Source organism: Hyperolius riggenbachi, chromosome 1 (assembly GCF_040937935.1).
Source record: "Hyperolius riggenbachi isolate aHypRig1 chromosome 1, aHypRig1.pri, whole genome shotgun sequence".
Classification (NCBI taxonomy): domain Eukaryota; kingdom Metazoa; phylum Chordata; class Amphibia; order Anura; family Hyperoliidae; genus Hyperolius; species Hyperolius riggenbachi.
The window spans coordinates 64,566,029-64,583,199 of record NC_090646.1 but is presented as its reverse complement, the minus strand read 5'-3'; the positions used below and the strand labels follow the sequence as shown (position 1 = coordinate 64,583,199).

Genomic DNA, 17,171 nt, shown 5'->3' with positions numbered 1-17,171 from the left:
AAGTGTGGAGGCTTAAGGGCTGTGCTTGCTGGACTTTAACTTTTTTTTTTTAAACACTTTTTCATGCGACCTTTTTACCGCATGATTCCCGCATGAATAATGGCTGTTTCCGCATCTTTTTTCCCGCATGCGGAAAACATGCGGAAAATATTAGTGAATGTGGAAAAAATGCGGAGTTTACCGCTGGCGGAAATATAGCGGTAACATTTTGCGGTGTTTTTGTCTGTTAGTGAATAGAGCCCATTGTAGCGATTCTTGCAGAAAACAAATGTATCTTGTTATGGGTGGGAGGGCAGCTGGCCGGGAGTGGGCGTGACCGCTGGGGTGATTGGCAGAGGGCCCCGCCCCTCCTCAGGAAGCTCAGCTAGCCCCGGGGATCTCTCCCTCCCTCCTGTGCACGGGCAACATGGCGGAGCACACAGCCTCCTAGAGCCCCCCAGCCCAGCCGTACCTCAGCGAGGGCCAGCATGAGGCTGCACTAGGAGCCGCTCCCCCTCTCTCCTGCCTGGATTGTAACTTCTCTGGGAGGAGACCTACCACCCTGGAGGCAGAAAAACAAATTCCTCTCCCCAGCCCGGATCACTGGATCTCTGAAGCAGATCACTGGATCCCGGATCCCTGCAGCAGTTCCCTCCCAGGGGTTGAGGGTAAGCAGCTGGTCATCCCCCTTTCCTTCTTCACTGCCCATCCCTGTGTTTATATGCATGTGTTGTTGCTGGGGCTCCCTGTCCTGGTTTTATATTGCTGCTGGTGGGAACAGGGGTGTATATTGCTGCTGATGGTCACATGGGGGTATATTGCTGCTGCTGGTTACAGGGGGTATGTTGCTGCTGCTGGTTACAGGGGGTATGTTGCTGCTGCTGTTGGTGGTGGTTACAGGGGTCTATTGCTGCTGCTGTTGGTGGTTACAGGGGGTCTATTGCTGCTGCTGCTGCTACTGTTGGTGGTTACAGGGGGTCTATTGCTGCTGCTGCTGTTGGTGGTTACAGGGGGTCTATTGCTGCTGCTGCTGCTGTTGGTGGTTACAGGGGGTCTATTGCTGCTGCTGCTGCTGCTGTTGGTGGTTACAGGGAGTCTATTGCTGCTGGTGCTGCTTTTGGTGGTTACAGGGGGTCTATTGCTGCTGCTGTTGGTGGTTACAGGGTGTATATTGCTGCTGCTGGTCACATGGGTGTATATTGCTGTTGGTAGTTACAGGGGGTATATTGCTGCTGGTGCTCACATGTGTATATTGCTGCTGGTGGGTACAGGGGTGTATATTGCTGCTGGTGGGTACAGGGGTGTTTATTGCTGCTGGTGGGTACAGGGGTGTATATTGCTGCTGGTGGGTACAGGGGTGTATATTGCTGCTGGTGGGTACAGGGGTGTATATTGCTGCTGGTGGGTACAGGGGTGTATATTGCTGCTGGTGGGTACAGGGGTGTATATTGCTGCTGGTGGGTACAGGGGTGTATATTGCTGCTGGTGGTCACAGGGGTGTATATTGCTGCTGGTGGTCACAGGGGTGTATATTGCTGCTGGTGGTCACAGGGGTGTATATTGCTGCTGGTGGTCACAGGGGTGTATATTGCTGCTGGTGGTCACAGGGGTGTATATTGCTGCTGGTGGTCACAGGGGTGTATATTGCTGCTGGTGGGTACAGGGGTGTATATTGCTGCTGGTGGGTACAGGGGTGTATATTGCTGCTGGTGGGTACAGGGGTGTATATTGCTGCTGGTGGGTACAGGGGTGTATATTGCTGCTGGTGGGTACAGGGGTGTATATTGCTGCTGGTGGTCACATGGGGTGTATATTGCTGCTGGTGGTCACATGGGGTGTATATTGCTGCTGGTGGTCACATGGGGTGTATATTGCTGCTGGTGGTGGTCACATGGGGTGTATATTGCTGCTGGTGGTGGTCACATGGGGTGTATATTGCTGCTGGTGGTGGTCACATGGGGTGTATATTGCTGCTGGTGGTGGTCACATTGGGTGTATATTGCTGCTGGTGGTGGTCACATTGGGTGTATATTGCTGCTGGTGGTGGTCACATTGGGTGTATATTGCTGCTGGTGGTGGTCACATGGGGTGTATATTGCTGCTGCTGGTGGTCACATGGGGTGTATATTGCTGCTGGTGGCTGTTGCATGGTGGTATATTGCTGCTGGTGGGTTCAGGGGTGTACATTGCTGCTGCTGTTAGTCCATATAGGGGTATATTGTTGTTGCACTCCTGTGGGGGAGCAGAGGTATTGCTGTTGTTGGTCTTTGGGGTTATATTGCTGTTGGTCCCCTGTGGATATAAATGTTGCTGGTCTTTGGGGGTATATAGCTTGGTGACATTTAAAGGGGCGATCCCTAATGCTATGTTTTGGGTGCAGGGGGCTTGTCGTGATCACTAGATTCCTGCAAAGAGATTTGTAGATTTGATCGATCTATGTACTTAACTAGCATGCATAAGCGTTCATATACTCCTTCTTGTGAAATTATGCAGCTTCTATGGAAACTGTTATCTACATATATTTATGATCAACTGGTCCTATGCTGCCCATCACTGTTAAACTTTTGTATTTACAGTTCTGCACATGCTAGTTAATAATATGTAAGGGCTGGTGCACACCAGAAGAGCTTTTCTGAGCGCTTTGTGATTTTAAAAGTGTGTGTGTGTGTGTGTGTGTGTGTTCACACTGGAGCAATGTGACTTTGTAAAAATCCTCCATAGCATTGCATCTAGCGTTTTAAAAAGCTCTTGTGTGCACCAGCCCTGACTTTGGCATCCTTGCAATACTCTGTCAGATTTGGGCAATACTATGTATAATGCTCTGCCGTAGACGGCGCACCTGTCTGCATGTGATTTGGATAACGTTCAGGAGAGGAGGGCACCTATAGAAATTCATCCTTAAATTCAGTTGATTCTACCAGTAACATTACTATTTTAGAAATGATAAAAATTGGGCGCTAGTCTAGTTTAGGCGACCCAGCAGAAAACCTCATTGGGAACAGTTCTCCAATCACAGCACCATCTACAGCACGAAGCGTTGTGATTGGCCAAATAGTGTGGGCATAGTTTACTACAGGGCTGTGGAGTCGGTACAAAAATCATCCGACGACTCCGTTTTTGAAACCACCAACTCCGACTTCTTAGTCTAATACTTACCAGAGGTAAGGATTTGGTACAAAAATCATCCGACTCCTCACTCCGACTCCTCAGTTTAGGAAACCTCTGACTGCAGGTACCCAAAATTGCTCCGACTCCAACTCCACAGCCCTGGTTTTCTACATCCTGTCTGAAACCTTGCAGTTTGAGAGGGTGCTTGTCCACTCAGTCACATCAGCGGAATTTCCCTATGAGGTTTCCTGCTGGGTCCCCTAAACTAGACTAGCGCCAAAAATTTAGACTTGCATGCAAATTTAATTCGAGCTGTGTGTAACTTGGGACCAGTTGAGACGGGCGGCTGGCGGCGTTCGTGCCTGTTTAACCCCAGGATCCACAGCATCCAGCATTGTGCTAAACGGACACGTTTATTTCAGTGCCTTTACTGTACTGTTGTGCAAGCCCCATGGTCGATGGTCGCAGTTCCGTATTAGAGTTTTATTGTGTGTGTAGGGGGTTAATCTGCTGCAAATGCATCCGGGCTTATGATACATATTTAAATTTTTGTACTAATAAATTGATCTTTTTGCACCAATTTATATTCTTTATTGCAAAGTTATTGGTCAGATCACTTTTGTGCTTCAAACCTTTTTATGATGCAGTTCCGTATCCTCCCTATGGATTTAAAACCTGACAATGAACCGACAGGAAACAATTTCTGTAGCAAAAATCTTTAACAACTGTGAAATGACCTGCCAGCAGCCGGCCATGTGACCCGGCCCTTAAAGACAAGTCAATCTATCTTTACTTACCTGGAGCTTCCACTGAGCCCCTCGCCGCAACTACAATGTGTAGCGTTTGTGTGGGCGCCCATGTGCAAACGCGTCCACGTCATCAGGTGCGTACTGCACCTGCACAGACTACTAGCTTTGACCCATGCTTTTGCAGAAGCGCTGACCCGCTGATGGTTCGGCGAGACTTACAGGTGGCACCTGTGAATGGTTGTGGTTTTCTGCAAAACTTACTGTTGGTGGGCCTTGAGGACAGGGTTGGGGAACTCTTTAAAGAGACTCTGTAACACAAAGGAGTTCCCCTGGGGGGTACTCGCCTCAAGAGGGGTCCCGCTCCCTTGTAGCTGCAGGCAACCGATGCGTCCCGCAATCCTGGCTCGACAAGCCTGACAAGGCTGATATATTTACCTTCTCTGGCGCCAGTGGGGGCGCTGTTGTGGCATTCAGCACGGAGATAGGCGGAAATAGCCGATCTCTGTCAGGTCCGCTCTACTATGCAGGCGGAGGAGACTTGCGCCTGCACAGTAGAGCGGCCCGACAGCGACCACCGGCTATTTCCGCCTATCTCCGAGCAGAGCGCCGATACTGCGCCTGCGCTGGAGTCGGGAAGGTAAATCTTTACATCCCCGCTGTTCGGAGGGGCCGTGGGACACAGGAGGATGGAGAAGCCTCGATCGGATCCGGAGGCTTCCCCCAAAGGCCCACCCCCCCACACCCGAGATGAGTACCCCCAGGGGAACTTTTGTTAGTTACAGGTTTTCTTTATGGTGCATACACAAACACACAGGTGCAGGGTTCATGGAGCATGGCAGAAGACTGATGCACAGCTGTTGGCTGGTTGAGGGGTAATGAACAGTATGATGATCTCACTGTAAACTTGATAAAACGATGCTGCGCGTCGATGGCTACACCTAATGAATGTTGTTCGACTGTAACATGTAATGATAGTCGCTATGAGTAGCTACAAGTACATAGCTACTTTTTATTAAATGTAAATTAGATAGCGCTGCCTGTGGCAGAGGGGGTAAGCTTAACTATGCCACTGCCTATAGCTGATGTGTTCGACTTAACTTCCTTCTTTAAAGAGAAACTCCCACCAAGAAATGAACTTTATCCCAATCAGTAGCTGATACCCCCTTTAACATGAGAAAGCTATTCCTTTTCACAAACAGACCATCAGAGGGCGCTGTATGACTGATATTGTGGTGAAACCCCTCCCACAAGAAACTAAGTACTCCTGGCACTTTCCTGTCTGAACCTTGCTGCATTGTGGGAAATAGCTGTTTACAGCTGTTTCCAACTGCCCAAAAAAATGCAGCAGCTACATCACCTGCCAACAGTAATAATGTTCACTGGAGTTCCTCTTTAAACTAGGAAGGAGGAAGTAGTGGCGGCATAGATAAGTTAACCCCTCCTCTGCCACGGCCAGCGCTATCTAATTTAAATTTCGATTTTGAGTAGCTACACACTTGGCCTGACAGGCCATGCGACGTCCCCTTGACAACGGTCGTCAAGCCACTCTTCTTCCTGCCAGCGGGTATACACAACGTCACATGATGGGATCGAACGAGACTTCAAGCGATTGCATAACTTGCGCGGGAGACGTCGGATCTTAGCGATCCGATCTATCAGGGCGGTCATTATTGTGGCGCGACACTAAGTGACGTTCACGTGGTCGTGTGACTAGACCCACCTCACAATATCGCGGAAACGACCGCTCGGAACTCAAAAAAAATCGTTGGTTGTTGGGATAATCGTGAGATCGCTACATAGCTTTAAAGGCGCACAGACTCTGAATCTTTCGGCAATGCATCGGGGAGGATCAGGTCTGCTGTACACACACGATTATCAGCAGAGACGGCCGCCTCGCCCAATAACCATCTAGCCCAGGCATGGGCAAACTTGGCACTCCAGCTGTTAAGGAGCTACAAGTCCCACAATGCATTGCAGGACTCTTACAGCCACAGTCATGACTCATAAAGGCAAATGCATTGTGGGACTTGTAGTTCCTTAACAGCTGGAGGGCCAAGTTTGCCCATGCCTGCTCTAGCCTCTGTTTGAGGCATTGGAATTGGGCATTCAGATGCAATTTCTGATGTTTTTAATCATCTAGTTCCAAATTTCATACAGATTGCAGTAAAGTTGTGTGCAGCGAGGAAGTATTATCGTGCCATTGACCATCGTAGTGCAACGGCTCCGAAACAACAGGACATACAGTATATATTTGGCTTTGTTCATACTGGGGCATTGCGTTTCTTGTAGAAACAGGATCGCAACGGAAGGATAAAGTCGCACGGTGCGTTATGAATGCGGCACACACAGTGAAGCATTACGGTTCATTAAAAGTATGCTTCACATCGTCTGAGGCATTATCCATGAGTGGCCTCCCATTCCTCGCAGATTCTTTCGCTCAGCACTACTGACGCATGTTTGCCATCATAAATCCACAGGTAGATGAAACGCCTGCACAGTCGCTGGAAGCATCTGAGGAGAATACAATAGAAGGCCTTGGGCCCACTACCAATCGCCAGTCGCTGTAGCAAACACTCAGCTTTTTTGACTAGCATTTGCTACAGCGCTTTCCAGCGCGATTGATAAATGACTAGTTTTAGGTCTTTTTATATTGTGCTGACATCTTTTACATTGCTTCATAGTCAGTGTTGTCTACGAGAAGGATTGTCAGGCTCTGCAGATGGGAGCTCCTTGTTTGTGGTGGGTATGTCAGCTCTTCTTGGTCGCTGTCCTAATTAGTTTCTTTTTGAAATGAATGGAACATTATTGTTCAGGTTTGAGGGACCATTAAATTCTTGGCATGCTTTGTGAGAATGATGCAATTTGCTTAAAATATTCCCGAGGTGAGTAAAAAACGAAACAAAAAACAAAAAAAAATCTTTACTCACCTGTGGCTTCTTTCAGCTCCTACAAGTCACGTGTCCTGCGCCACAGCTCCGATATTCTCCGGGGTCCCGCTGGCCTCCTCTGAAGATCACCGACCCCCGTATGGGCAGCGTCTTTTGCGCATGCACCTCCGTCATTGGGAGCGTGCTAAGCTTGCGCAGTAGCACTGTGCAGATGCAGTGCGCTCCTGGTGATGTGGGCGCAAGCCATGCATGTGTGCAGAAGACGCTGACACATCTGGGGCTTGGCGATCTTCAGAGGATGCCAGCGAGGGAAGACCGGAGCTGTGGTAAGGGAAACATGTGACTTGTAGGGGCTGTAAGAAGCCCCAGGTAAGTTAAAAAAAAACTTTTGTTTTTTTTTCCTCTTTACTCACCCCGTGAATACTTTAAATTGGATCAGAGCTCAGATCTTCCGCTCTGCTCTAAAAGGTAAGCAACAACGTAATAACCTTTAAAGGGAAACATTTCCTTGCTACAGCTTATAGAACTCCTACTGAGATTCTGCACAGTGGTAACTTCCTCGTATCCTGGGAGCGCAGAAAGGGTTAACCTTCCTGGCGGTAAGCCACGCAGGAGTATTTCTCTGGGCCGATTTGCGTAATTTTTTTTTTTTTTTGCACGCTGCTATCAATTTTCTAGCTGCGTGAACTCGCTGATCGTCGCCGCTCCCCGCCGATTCCTCGCAGCGTTAGAGGATTTCCTGACAGGCCTGATCGCCGGAGGCGATCGGAAGGGGTGGGGGGATGCCACTGCTCAGCTACCTGTGTAGCTACCTAGCCTAGCGCTAGCTACATGATTTAAAAAATTTTTTTGCCGTAAAACTGCTGCGCTGCCCCCCTGGCGGTTTTAATTGACCGCCAGGGAGGTTAAAGGACAACTGAAGTGAGAGGGATATGGAGGCTGCCATTCTTATTTCCTTTTAAACAATACCAGTTGCAGCCCTGCTGCAGTAGTGTCTGTATAACACCAGAAACGAGCATGCAGCTGATCTTGTCAGATCTGACAACGTCAGAAACACATGATATGCTGCATGCTTGTTCTGGGTCTACAATTAAAAGTATTAGAGGCAGAAGATCAACAGGGCTGCCAGGCAACTGGTATTGTTTAAAAAGAAATTAATATGGCAGCCTCCTTATACTGTAACTCTCATTTCAGTTGTCCTTTAACCTCCTGTGTTTACATATTAGCTCAGAGTTCCGCAGAGTCAGCTGACAGCTCAAATGACACTAGCTCATTACTTGCTGAGAAGGGAGAATTAAACAGCCTGTTCTCTATAAACGCACACGGGGTGGACTTCTCTGGCTTTCCTTGTCTCCTGTGCAGGAGTTCAGGTCTGCTTTAAAGCCCCATCTACACGATACAATTCTTTGTGCCATTCAATTACGATTCTATTTACCAGGGCTGTGGAGTCGGAGTCGGAGTCGTGGAGTCGGGCAATTTTGGGTGCCTGGGGTCGGAGTCGGGAAAAAATGCACCGACTCCGACTCCGACTCCTAATGAATTTGTAACTGTAATTAAAATAGAAAATATGATAAAATGTTCTATTTCTCAGATAATAGTCATTAAAAATAATGTATATATACAGTAATAGCTGTGCTTAGTCCACAAAAATGAAATAAACCAATAAAAATTAGTTACTTGTGCTGCTTCAATAAAGCAGTCCCCGTATTGTTAAGGTCAGATATACATATCTGACTGTGACTGTATATATGATGAGTACACAGGAATCTCTTATATATACTAAATAACATCTATGCTGTAAGAATAAAGCCTGATGTGTAGCTGTGTCACTAATGGAGATGGTCAATGAGATGGAAATAATTCTGCACTGATGCTGATTTATGCAAATGTATGCACTGAAATCAAATAATTTGATATGTTATTAAAATTTGGTTTGGTGACTACAAATTAAAGGGTACCTGAGACGGATGAAAAGTAAAGTTTTATACATACCTGGGGCTTCCTCCAGCCCCCTTCAGGCTAATCAGTCCCTCACTGTCCTCCACCACCCGGATCTTCTGCTATGAGTCCTGGTAATTCAGCCAGTCAGCGCAGTCCGGCCGCATGCCACTCCCACAGCCAGGAACATTCTGCACCTGCGCAATAGTGCTGCACAGGTGTAGTATGCTCCTGGCGGCGGAGTGTGTGCATGCGCACTACGCCAGACTGGCTCAAGTACCTGGACTCATAGCAGAAGATCCAGGTGGTGGAGGAGGACAACGAGGGACTGATTATCCTGAAGGCGGCTGGAGGAAGCCCCAGGTATGTACAAAACTTTAATTTCATCTGTCTCAGGTTTACTTTGTTACACAGTAGTACTATACTCTACATATGCACTCCTCACAGAGCTGCAGGGAATCCACTGAGAATGCTGTGCACATTGAACACAGAGGTGTTGTCTGTTTACAATCTCCTCATTCCCCTGCAGAGTACCTGCACATCATTCTTACATGTACCCACACTTACATTGCCTAGGGCCTGATAGATGTTCTTTGTTCCGGTTTGTACCTTTTACAAGTACTATTACTAAGGACTAGTTTTAGTCTAAAGGGAATAAATATAGTAGTCTACATATCCTTCTCACTTCAGTTGTCTTGTAAAATTCCTAAGCGTTGGCAGTTATGAGACGAATTTCATGTTACATACTTTTAATCAACAAAATTGTAATATGCAAAAAATTAGAGGAGTCGGAGTCGTGGAGTCGGTGGAATCCTAAACTGAGGAGTCGGAGTCGGAGTCGGTGGATTTTTGGACCGACTCCACAGCCCTGCTATTTACGATCCAATTAAATCCGACATGTCCGATCGGGATTCAATTCGATTTGCCATTGTTTTGCAATTTCGAATCGAATCCCAATCGGACTGAATCGGATCGTAAATAGAATTGTAATTGAATCGCACAAAGAATCGTATTGTGTAGATTGGGCTAAAATGTACATGAGGCAGGCTGGGATAATTAAAAAATGGACTTACCTAGGATGAGGGAAGCCACTATATTTTGCAGTGGCTTCCTGTGTCCTCCCCGCCTCCACAGTTTCCCCAGGTATATATATCTGACAAGAGCATGTCAGATATGTTATTTTGACCACCCTCCCCGTGTGGCAGAGCTTTGCCTGCACAAGTATGGCCGCTCATCTAAATGCTACTGCGCAGCATGGTCATGAGCTTCCAGAGGGTCCCAGCAAGAGCTGGTGGTGGTGAAGAGGACCCCGTAAGCCTCTGGAGCAGGCTTTTTTTTTTAAAGGGAACCTTAACTGAGACGGATATTGATGTTTCCTTTTAAACAATACCAGTTGCCTGGCAGTCTTGCTGATCTCTTTGGCGGCAGTAGTGGCTGAATCACACCCTGAAACAAGCATGCAGCTAATCCAGTCACACTTCAGTAAGAGCACCTGATCTGCATGCTTGTTCAGGGGCTGTGGCTAAAAGTATTAGAGACACAGGATCAGCAGAAGAGTCAGGCAACTGGTATTATTTTAAAAGGAAAAATCCATAGCCTTCTCAGTTTTGGTTCCCTTTAACCAGGGTTCCTTGAGGTGGTAGCAGGTGTTCCCTGGCATGTTCCCTTCATGTGGCAGGTTGAGAAAGTTTCAGACTGGTTTTACACTTTAGTTTTGCATTTTGGTGCGATGCTTCTGCTGCAACCCACCACAAGCAACACAAAAACTAGATGCATGCTTTGGCACAAAACAAACATTTCCCCCAATAGATTTTACTAAATAAATACTATACCTGGTATTTTCGCTGCTCTGGTGTGCGTTGGTTTTTTTCTTTTTCTTCTTTTACTAAAACTCCACGCGAAACACAGTTAATCAGAAAAGCATATTATTTAGTGGGCTGTGTGCAAAATGAAATCACATTTTCTAAAAACCTCTTATGATTAACAAATATAGATTGAAAAAAAAATTCAATACAGGTAGTCCCAGACTTACGAACACATGGCTTACGAACGACCCGCCGATACGAATGGCATGAATTGTGTTTCCATGGGAACAAGTAAAAAAAAAAATATTTGTCAAATTGGACTTGTCGTTTTTGAGAAAATGGATTTTAAAAAAATTCAAAGAAAAAATGGATTTTGAACTTGTGTAAGCAGGTACAGAGGGCAGAGGTGACACAGAGGGGGACACTGGAGGCACAGAGGAGGTACAGGGGGGGGACAGGGATGGCACAATGTTCTGACTAAAGAACAGATTCAGGTTAAGAACAAACCTACAGTCCCTATCACGTTCGTTAACCGGGGGCTACCTGTATAGCCTTACATTGGAAGCTCCTCCCATCTCATCACAGCTCTCTGTGATGCCTCAAATATACAGAACAGGAAAGCAGAGCCAGAAGGGGGCAGGCTTGGGCTTGAAAATACATCAGAGAAGACAGACTCCGCTATAATGATTCCTGAGCAAAGCCAGACTGAGTGCTCAGTCAGGGGTTTTATCAGGGCTGATAACAAGCAAGCTGAGCAGTGAAGGATGAAACAGAGAGCAGGGTAGGTGTTTTCTTTAATGTTCCCACTGATATACTGTATATGGTAAATACATGAGGGTGCTTCGTCTCTGGTTCACTTTAAAGCGGATCTGAACTCAGACCTTCCTCTCTGTCCTAAAAGATAAGCAATAGCAAAATAACCTTTCCTGGTTACATCTTACAGAACTCCTACTGAAATTCTGCAGAGTGGTTACTTCCTGGTATCCCAGGAGCACAGAAAGTGTTAACCTCCTGTGTTTGCATATTGTCTCAGAATTCGGCAAAGTTGGCAGACCACTCAAATGACACTAGCACATTACTTGCTGAGAAGGGAGTATTAGGCTACTCTCTATAAACTCACACAGAGGAGTTCACTGTGGTCTCCCATGGAAGAGTTTTTAGGTCCCCTTTAACGCTTAACTGGGAGTCGGGAGTACAGATACGGCCCGTTTCAACTGGTCGCATTGCCAATGTGCAATTGCAGCACCTCACTGCATACACCCGCATGTACCTCTGGTCGCTATGTGGTGTGAAAACTGCGGCATGCTATGCGTAAATTTAGCCGCACCGCATCTTATTGCGACCAGAAATGCGCATCAAGGGAAACTGTTCCATTAATTAACATTGAATGCAGTTTAATTGCGGTACGGGAATCGCACTGCGCCGCATGTAGTGGAAACCGTACCTTAGTCAATGAGATCCTAATTCTGCATTGATGCAAATGTTATGATGATGTGCAAGTTTAGGCCATGTGGGCAGCACGGTGGTGTAGTGGTTAGCTCTCTCGCCTTGCAGCGCTGGGTCCCTGGTTCGAATCCCAGCCAGGGCACTATCTGCAAAGAGTTTGTATGTTCTCTCCGTGTCTGCGTGGGTTTCCTCCGGGCACTCCGGTTTCCTCCCACATTCCAAAAAACATACGGGTAAGTTAATTGGCTCCCTTAAAAAAATTGGCCCTAGACTACAGTACTTACACTACATAATATAGACATATGGCAATGGTAGGGATTAGATTGTGAGCTCCTTTGAGGGACAGTTAGTGACAAGATATATATATATACACTGTACAGCGCTGCGTAATATGTCGGCGCTATATAAATACTAAATAATAATAATAATAATAATAATGTGGGAATGCATCACCCGAATGCAGGTTCTCCTGTCCATTTCCAACCTGCTTAGATTTAGGTCCCTTTTTCCATGTCTATCGTTTTGCGATCCAATTCAGATTCTTGCCGATCGTGAAACGCTAGGTACAGGCAAACTGATGGCGAACATTGCCTTAAAGTTAACCTCCAGACTAAAAATCTACTTACCAGCACAGAAAAGGCTTGGTGTTTCTTTAACCACCTTGGTGGTAACGACCAGCTCAGCTCGTCCATTACCGCCGCTGAGTATTTCTCAGCCCCTGGAGGGTCTTTCTGGCCCAAATTTTTGGAGGGAGTGTAGCTAGCACTTGGCTAGCTACATCACCCCTCCGATCGCCGCCGGCCCACTTTGATCGCCCCGATCGCCGCACTTTTTGCTTAGCCTAGTGCTAGCTGCACTAAGAAATGGCCTTTAAAAATAAATAAATAAATAAGCCACCCGCACCCGCAATAATTGTAACGCCAGGGTGGTTAACAGTTTTTAAGCATCAAAACTTTGTTGTTCTTACCCAAGCCTCATTTTTAGCTGCACAGAAGAAAACTGCGTGGGCATTTTTTCCCCATAATGCTGTGCAAAGCATGATGGGATTTCTGATGTTCGTTTTCTGCTGTTTTGGTGCAATTTTTTTTTTTAAATTTTGAACTTGAGGTTTGAAGCTTAGCGCGCGCAGCTGGGAGGGGTGATCAGGACACAGGACAGTTGGAACTGTGTCTCATGCTCCCTGTCACCTCCTTTCAACCATAAAGATGGCTGCTCCCATGAAAAAGATGGCTGCCCCCATAGAAATCACAAACCTTTGCCTGTTCTTTTAAAACAGGATTTGTAAGAGATTATATTACCTATCTATTTTAATCTCCTTAGCGGTAACCTCGTGCTGGACACTGGGTAAGCCGCGCAGGAGGATTTCTCAGGCCCCGCTGGGCCGATTTTAATCATTTTTTTTTTTAATACACGCAGCTAGCACTTTGCTAGCTGCGTATTACTTACGATCGTCGCCGCTCCGCGCTGATTCCCCGCTACCCGCCGCATCAGAGGGTGCCCCCCCCGAGACCCGTGCACTGCCTGGCCAATCAGTGCCAGGCAACGCTGAGGGGTGGATCCGGGACTCCCTCTGACGTCGATGACGTCATCGTGCCAGTCGCAAAGGCGACGGGGGAAGCCCTCATGGAAATCCCGTTCAGAACGGGATTTCCGGATGGGCATATGCGGCGATCGGCGCGTTCGGGGGGACGTTGCAGGGAGGGGGGAAACGTGTAGCTAGCGCTAGGCTAGCTACATGCTTAAAAAAATAAATGAATAAAAAAAAAAAAAAGTAAAAAAAAACCCGGCCGCGGGAATCATACCGCCAGGGAGGTTAATGAAACATAACTAATGTAACTTAATGACAGCATGTTTGTTTTGGCTGAAGTTCCCCTTTAAGTACCTAAGATTTTTTTGAGCGCACTTGCTTTTTTGCTGCAATTTTTGTACGATTGAGCTCCTATTCTTTGCATAGTAGTGCAGGAAAATCGCATAGCAATTGCACTCTATGCAATTTTCCCGCGATTCAGCAAGTGAACACCCTTTTTTTTTTTTGTTTAGTTAGGGCTCGTTTCCACTATCGCGAATCCGCATGCGTCCAACGTATGCGGATTCGCACATGTAATGCAAGTGGATGGGCCTGTTTCCACTGTAGCGTTGTTGAGGTGCGTTCTTTTTCAGCAGTGAAAAAACTCACAAAAGAGCCACAGAACTCGCCTGCGAGTGGAATGCATGCGAATCGCAGGCAATGTATTTAATAGGGAAATCGCATGCGTTTTTTATGCGTTATTTTACGCGATTACGCGTGCGATTCCGCATAGGAACCAATGTAAATTAACACAGGCAGTGACATGGTTAAAAACGCATATAGCCTAACCTATGCGAAATCGCATGCGTAATCACGTAAAATAACGCGTAAAAAACGCACCTGCATGCGATTTCATCAGCGGTGGAATCCAGGCGATTCCGCACCGCAATAGTGGAAACGAGCCCTTACAAAACACACCACAATCGTGCCACACACCTGACAGATCAATGCCCAATTGCAGTAGTAGAGATTAAGAAACGCAATTGTGATTGTGTTTTTACGTGTAGAAAAAGCACCCTTAGGATCTCATTGGTCACCAGTGTTGCTTGCAATATTTTCGCAATTGTTCGCATCGAAGATGGCATTTTTGATTCTGAGGAAATATTTGTGAAAATACATTATACTTTTGCAACATGGTAAAAAAAACCAATTTTTTTTCTTTCTGATGGGAAAATCAGGGCTGTGGAACAATTTTTGGGCCCTGGAGTCGGAGTCGGTGGTTTCATAAACTGAGGAGTTCAAGTTGGATATTTTTTTTTAACCAAATCCATAGCCTTTGTAAAAATTACACTAAGGAGTCGGATGATTTTTGTACTGACGCCACAGCCCTGGAGAAAATTCGCCAAAAACATTAAAAATCGTTAATATACAACAAAAGTTAGCAAAAAAACCTGCAAAAATTGTTTATTTTAGCATGAAAAGTCGTCCAAAATGCAAAAAAAAAATCACAAACTTCTAACAAAGACTTTTGATGGCATTTTTGCTCAAAAGTTGAATTTTATAAGATTCATTTGGAAAGAATATCAGCATTTTCGCTCCTCGTTGTCGAGCACACAGATGCTGCGGCGGCTGTCCTTCAGAGACGGTTGTATCTGTGTGCGGCGAGTGTACAGATATACGGTATACAGGTATAGCGATTGTCTGACGTGTGTGGTGACACGAGGCATGTGCTGACAGTCTGGGCCTGCTGGCAGGTTTCCACCTGTAGAGTAACTATAAAAACAGCAGTTCTCTCCATCCTCTGTATTTCTCTGCATGTATCTCCCCGCAGTGTAGCCCGGTTCAAACCGAACCTGGAAACCTTTAACTCCTTCTCCCCAGCCCTGGTAATGAGGATCTGCTCCTGCCTCCCCTCATTGCAGCCTGTGATCTGGCTTTGAAGGCATTCCCCAGTGTTATTTGCTATGCAGCATTCATGTGAACGCCCTGCTTTTTTCTCTTCATATTTGTACATTCTTTCGCTTTCTTTCCCCTTTATTAACCTTTGTGTTGCCACAGCCATCTTGGCAGCATCAGAGAGCCACTTAACGTGGTTTACATTTTTTCATGAATGGCTTGGTAAAGAAAGCCTTCTCATAGCAGTACCCTACTGCTACTCATAGCAGTCGTGAGTGAAGAATACTTTGAGGAGATTGTAAGGAGCAGAGTGGTGATGTAAGTCTGGTGGGGAGGACCTATTCCAGCGCACATGTGACTTCCTGTCAGTAGCCTGTTGGAGAAGGCTGGCAACTGTCATTGTGGTCTCTCTCCTGGCCATTACTGCAGCTGGGAGCATTGTTCTGTGCAGCAGATTACTACTGTGTTTTCTTTATCTACAGGTGCTTAGACTATCTATTAGTAGTGATAGTGAATTTTATAAGGTCGCTTTTATGCTGGGAATACACAGCTCGATTCTGAGCCATTTAGATGGCTGGATAGATAATTTCTGACATGTCTGATCTCCCGCCCGATCATTTCACCGCTCGATTCCACATTGAGGACAATGGAAAAAGATAAGCAAAACGAGCGGAAGATAAGAAAATCGGCTGCAGAATCAAGCGGGGAATCGATCGAGCGGGATAATCGACCGGCAAAATCCAGCCGTGTATGCCCAGCATTACCTAAGCTGAATACCCACTGGCAGATGCGGCCACAGCATTTACACAATCATTTGTTTCTGCTGCCGATTGCAGGTGCAGCCAGATGGATGGGTGAAACGATCGTTCGGTGATCCTCGATACATCTGGCCGCGTCTGCAAGCTGATTGATGGTTGCTTGGGAGTTGGAAAAAGCAAGCATTTCCCACAATGCAGCAAGGTTCACAGACAGGAAACTGTCAGGGCCATGGTCCTGGCATCACACTGTGGGAGGGGTTTCACCACAATCAGCCATACAACCCCCCAAGAATGATCTATGCGAGAAAAGGTTAATGCCTGGTACACACAATGCAATTATTTCCAGGAAGTCCGATCTGATTTTAGAACGTTTTTCTGATAAATTTTGTATAGAAGATAGAAGAGACAAAAACAAGAAAAAACAAAAAAAAATAGGAAGTCCGATCACACCTCTTGGAAATAATCAATTCAAGCAGTATCCCTCTGTGCATAAAACTCTCAGGGCTCGTTTCCACTAGTGCGGCGTGCGTCTCGTAGACGCACGCCGGCACTGAGCGGGTGGGCGGGATCGCAGGCGGATCCCATGAGCCGTGCCATGCACGGCTATGGGATTCGCAGCCACCGCCGCGAATTCTGCAGGGGGTTCCGGCCGAATCGCTCCCGCAAGCGATTCGGCCGCGGCGCCGGTATCTCCTATGGCAGAGTTTCCCCGTGCGATTCATGTGCGGGGAAACTCTGCGGAATCACGGCGGAAACCGCGACAGTGGAAACGGGCCCTCAGTAACAGACATTCTGTACAGATCACCTGGCAGAACTAAAGCTGCAGTGATACACTTCAGAATGTAAGTCAGGGAGAGGAAAGATTTTTATAATGGGCAGACACTGGCTAAATCTGTAAATGTTTATTACAAAAATAAACAATTTTATTGTTTTCACTACATTTCATCTTTTAATTCTCATACTAATCCATATCCACTCCTGTCTTACATCTCACCTTTTCATATAGTGTTGAAGTTACTCAAGTGTTGAAGTTTGTTCAAGAGTTCACTTATCCTTTTAAAGGGAAGCTAAACTGAGAGAGATATGGATGTTTCCTT

The 17,171-nt window shown here is 46.5% G+C and overlaps 1 protein-coding gene across 1 annotated transcript in view; it reads left to right on the top strand.

The window, feature by feature from the left end:
* The first annotated feature begins 360 nt into the window (after positions 1 to 360).
* Positions 361 to 17,171, top strand: part of PTPRA (protein tyrosine phosphatase receptor type A) — a 239,419-nt gene continuing 222,608 nt past the window's right edge. The window contains exon 1 of the mRNA XM_068274827.1: positions 361 to 647. The gene's annotated coding sequence lies outside the window, so the exon portion shown is untranslated. The remainder of the gene's footprint in view (positions 648 to 17,171) is intronic.